Source organism: Arachis ipaensis, chromosome B10 (genome assembly GCF_000816755.2).
Source record: "Arachis ipaensis cultivar K30076 chromosome B10, Araip1.1, whole genome shotgun sequence".
NCBI lineage: Eukaryota > Viridiplantae > Streptophyta > Magnoliopsida > Fabales > Fabaceae > Arachis > Arachis ipaensis.
Window position 1 is genome coordinate 118453968 of NC_029794.2, and position 5240 is coordinate 118459207.

General features: G+C 35.4%; 1 long non-coding RNA gene across 1 annotated transcript; it reads left to right on the forward strand.

Moving 5' to 3' along the window:
* Window positions 1697–4014, forward strand: LOC107621951. The gene is made up of 4 exons (XR_001616005.2): window positions 1697–2856; window positions 2923–3000; window positions 3255–3341; window positions 3817–4014. It is a non-coding gene; the product is annotated as an uncharacterized LOC107621951 (long non-coding RNA).

The following is a 5240-nucleotide window of genomic DNA, read 5'->3' on the forward strand; positions in this document are numbered from 1 at the left end:
TGATCACGGTTTTGAGGGGTAGCCTAAAGGGGTCTATGGTCATGGTTTTTTACAGTGACCAAAAAGGGTCTATAGTCACGGTTTTTCAAAAAAAGGTGACCTAAAAGGGTCTATGGTCACGGTTTTGGGAGGTGGCCTAATGGGGTCTATGGACATGATTTTGGGGGGTGGCTTAAAAGGGTCTATGGTCACGGTTTTGGGGGTGACCTAAAGGGGTCTATGGTCACGATTTTTTACAGTGACCAAAAAGGGTCTATGGTCACGGTTTTTCAAAAAAAGGTGACTTAAAAGGGTCTATGATCACAGTTTTGGGGGTGGCCTAAAGGGGTCTATGGTCACAATTTTGTGGGGTGACCTAAAGGGGGTCTATGGTCACGGTTTTGAGGGTGGCCTAAAAGGGTCTATGGTCACGGTTTTGGGGGGTGGCCTAAAGGGGTCTATGGTCACGGTTTTGGGGGGTGACCTAAAAGGGTCTATGGTCACGGTTTTAGGGGTGACCTAAAGGGGTCTATGGTCACGGTTTTTTATAATGACAAAAAAGGGGCTATGGTCACGATTTTTCAAAAAAGGGTGACCTAAAAGGGTCTATGCTAACGGTTTTGGGGGTGACCTAAAGGGGTCTATGGTCACAATTTTGGGGGTGGCCTTAAAAGGTCTATGGTCACAGTTTTGAGGGTGACCTAAAGGTGTCTATGGTCATAGTTTTTTACAATGACCAAAAATGGTCTATGGTCACGGTTTTTCGGAAGAGTGACCTAAAAGGGTCCATGGTCACGGTTTTGAGGGTGACATAAAGGAGTCTATGGTCAGGATTTTTTACAATGACCAAAAAGTGTCTATGGTCACGATTTTCTCAAAAGGGTGACCTAAAAGGATCTATGGTCACGGTTTTTGGGGTGACCTAAAGGGGTCTATGGTCACAGTTTTAATCATTTGAGTTTAAATTAATTAAGATTTTTATGTATTTTTTATAATTTTAAATATTTTATCTTTTAAAAATTTTAATAATTAAAAACTAATAATAATTTTATATGATTTATTTTAAATATTAAAATTTTAAATTTAATTTTATAAATAAAAAATTAAGTTGAATACTATTAATTTTAAATTAAAAAAAGATATAAAATTTAATAACATAAAAAATGATTTAATAACGTAATAATGGAAGTGTTATATAATTAAATTTAAGAAATTTCTATTATGAATAAATTATGGTTTATTTATTAAATTGAGTTCTTAGAGTTAGAGATTAATTTATTAGGAATGATTAAATGGATTTTTGTAAATACTTTAGATTTAAGTCAATTAATATTTATGTACAACTTTTATTTTAATTAGTTATTTTATATAAATTGAAATTAAAGTTATGATGGAAAAATAATGAAAGGTCATATAATTTAATTTAGGTAATTGATATTTTGAATTTAACCGTATTTCATAAAATGTAATTAGTATGTTTACTTTATAATTTAAATTAAAAATAATTATTTGAACTCAATGATATCTTGATAAATAAAATTTTATTTATTTTAAAAATAATCCTTACAATATTATATTTAAATTCTAGATTATTATTCTATCACAAATATTTTATAAAATTATTATATTACTCATATATATTTAACTCTAATTCTAAAATTCCTAAATAAAATCCTAATTCCCCAATCCCTAAATCAAAACACAACGCACACACACGTTCAGAAAAGGAAGGAAATGAGAAACAGGGGGAGTTCGAGGGGGAATACGAAGGGAAGGATAGGGAGAAGAGCCTGCCGGCGTTGCGCCCAGCTCGTCACCGTGGAGCTGTCGCCGCTCTCATCACGGTCCGTTGCTCGTTGTCGCTGCTGGGTTTTTCGTCAGCGCTACTGCAGACAAGAAGAGAAAGAGTGAAAGCCAGCGCGAGAGAAGAGGAGGAGGGGCGCTGTCTCGCGCCGTCACTGTCACGTCTTGTTGTCACAGCTATGGAGACTGCCACCGTTGTTATAATCGTGAACTGAGGAGAAAGGGAGAGTGACACTGAGAGAGATTGACGGAAGCCAGTGAATCGCATGAGAGAAGGGGAGCCGATTTCCGTCACCGCCACCGCACCCAGTCGCCACCGGTGGAGCTCGCCGTCCCTGGAGGTGAATCGGTGTCGCGTCCTTGCTGCCAGGGCCACCAGCGCTACTTCTACTCCTCAAATTCTGCCTCTTTTCCTTTGGGGGTTTCTGCCGCAAATTCCACCCCAACATCACCATCCTTCTTGTATTCGTTGGAGAACTTCTTACTTCTTAGTTTCCTGATTTTCAGGTATTCGTTTTTCACTTTCCTTTTAAAATATATAAATAACAATAATAAAAAAGAATCTCTTACACACTATATTTTGTGCTAGTGATATATTCTTCTGTGTTGTGGATAACTAGATCATGCAATTTTATAAGTCCTACTCCCATTTAGACAATTGTATGAGGCATGTCGTTTCTTCCTTTTCTGAATGAACATCTGAAATTTAGTCACCATCTAATTTGTTTTTACCTAGTATTCAATTTCTTATTGCTGTCAATTTTATGAAAGTGAGATCTATAGTTTTATATAGTGGATAATGGAATAATCTATAACAACCAGATCCTAAATTTTGATAACTCTAGTCTTTAGGTATTTGTTGTTTTATCTCTAAGTGGTTGAGTATTATATTATTCTGTTACATTGCTGATCATAGTAGGAAGATTTATTTGAATGATCTCAGCATTATCTGTGTGATGTTGATTTAGATTAAAAACATTTTGATACCGGGCATAGCAGAGCCACACGGCAGCTAGCAAAACTGCAGGGATGACATAAGCAATTGCACATCTGATCAACTAGATGCTGTGCAAGGTGAAAAAGAATAGAATCAATGAATGTGTGTATGTTAATAATGAGTAACATATTTGATTTGTTCAGGGTTTAGAGAGGATTTCATAAAGGCATTGAGTGGGGGTGCAGAACTCTCCATCAAAAGGAATGTTCATAGATTAAAAAGTAAGCATTAATGTAATATACGAGTTTAATTGTTAGCATGTTGTGTTAAGTTGTTAGCTGCAACTTTTTTTGCTTCTTTTCTTCTTCTTGATTAAGTTGGTAATTACAATCAATAAATGGATGCAATTCAGAGGGAAAAAGTCTATGTTTAATTTGCCTAAGTTTGCATGGATCATTTCCTAATTTTTATAGTTTTAATTAGTTGTACACACATGTAGAAGTTTAATTTGCATGTATCGACTTGTTGCATTTAGGCAGGAGAAAGCTTGGAGGAAGCTGTGAGAAGAGAAACATGGGAGGAGACTAGTATTGAAGTGGGAGAAGCTCTCAGCCATGGCCTGGTAAAATATATTTCACATACCTTATATAAAAGTAGTTTGTTCAATTATGCTTACATTTCTTTTGCTCCATTAATTTTGTAATTGGTCAAATTAAATCATCTTCTTTTCCCAAATTAGTGCAGTGGCGGTTTCTTTGATTCACCAAAGGCATAATAATACATCGTGAGATACTTATAAATATGAGTGAATTCCAACTTAGCATTGTGATTGAAAAATTTTGCTCTTATAATAATAACCTCTTTTGTTTATCTATCTCTTCATGAGCTGAACATTAATAATGAACTTAATTATAGCTCTTACAACTCAGCTTTCAATTCTTTTGGTCTTGGCCTTCTTCAGAGGTTGAAACTACCGTTGTTGTGTCTTTGCTTTCTCCATCTTCTTTTGCTGGAGTAAAAAATTTTAAGAAGTTACATAAAAAATGTTTTTACCTTAGGACTATGATCATCATAATTGATAACAAGTCTTGTTACAGCATAGTACCAAAAGACAATTTGAGTCCAGCTGGATCTATTGGAATTTGGTTTCTTTCTCTGCTAACATACCGTTTTGCTGCTCCTTCCCAACAAAACCTTCATCATGCTCTGGTTTTGGTGATTCTCTCTATTACTGTTTTTATGTTCTTGCTTGATTTTGATGCATGTATGATTGATTTGATTTTTGTTAATTTGATGTGGCAAAATGGGGATTCCAACCATGTTTTGAGGATCTTTGACGAGGAGGCACAAGCTATGCAATCGGTTCGAAACTCAAGGCTTGAGCTGGAGAATTCTACTGCACTTGGGAAAACCATCCTTTCATCAATACATGGGCAAAGGGAACGCTTGAAGGTATTTTGAAAGATGTTTAATGAAACGGCATAACAAGTTTGAAACAGACTTTTCATTTACTTTTTGTATAGTTATATATAGTTGTCAAAATTGTTGTTTACATAGCACTTCTTGAAGAAATGGTTCATTTTCTTGCAGATTTCATTTGTGACTAATAAGTTGCTTTTGAACAAGTGTAGCTTCTGTCTCTTCTTTGGTGAAAAGCTAAATTTAAAATTTTACTTTAGATTTTATTTCTAGCAATGTTAACACTAAATAATTACTGCAGAGTGCTCATCAGAAAGCATTGGATATGCTGAACACAGTGGGGATGCTAAATTTTGTTTTGAGGCTAATTGAGAGATGTGCTGAACACAGTGGGGATGATATAAAGAAAATATTTTCCATAGCAATATATATACATAATTTAGTTATCTAAATGTAATATTTTGATGTGTTATGTATTTTTTGTAAACAGACTTTACCTGGTATTACATATAATGAATAAAAACATATCCAGCTTATAATATAAAATTTATGATCTAATTTTTTTGAATTTTTCATTTTTAGATTTATTTTGTGATTATCATAAATTTGGGATGCAATTATGCTTTAAAAAAATAAATCTCATAAAATAGAGTAGGCTATGGTCACGATTTTTAAAATAGGGTGACCATAGATAAGCTATGGTCACGGTAAAAACTGTGACCATAGATAAGGCTAGGGTCACGGTTTTAAGGAGGGGTGACCATAGAGGATATGGTCACGACCAAAATCGTGACCATAGATATGGCTATGGTCACGGTTTTGAGGAGGGGTGACCATAGGCTCTATGGTTACGGCCAAAACCGTTACCATAGATAAGGCTATGGTCACGGTTTTGAGGAGGGGTGACCATAGAGGCTATGACCATGGCCAAAAAGACCATAGATATGGCTATGGTCACGGTTTTAAGGAGGGGTGACCATAGGCTCTATGGTCATGGCCAAAACCGTGACCATAGATAAGGCTATGGTCATGGTTTTGAGGAGGAGTGACCATAGAAGCTATGGTCACGGTTTTGAGAAGGGGTGACCGTAGAGGCTATATG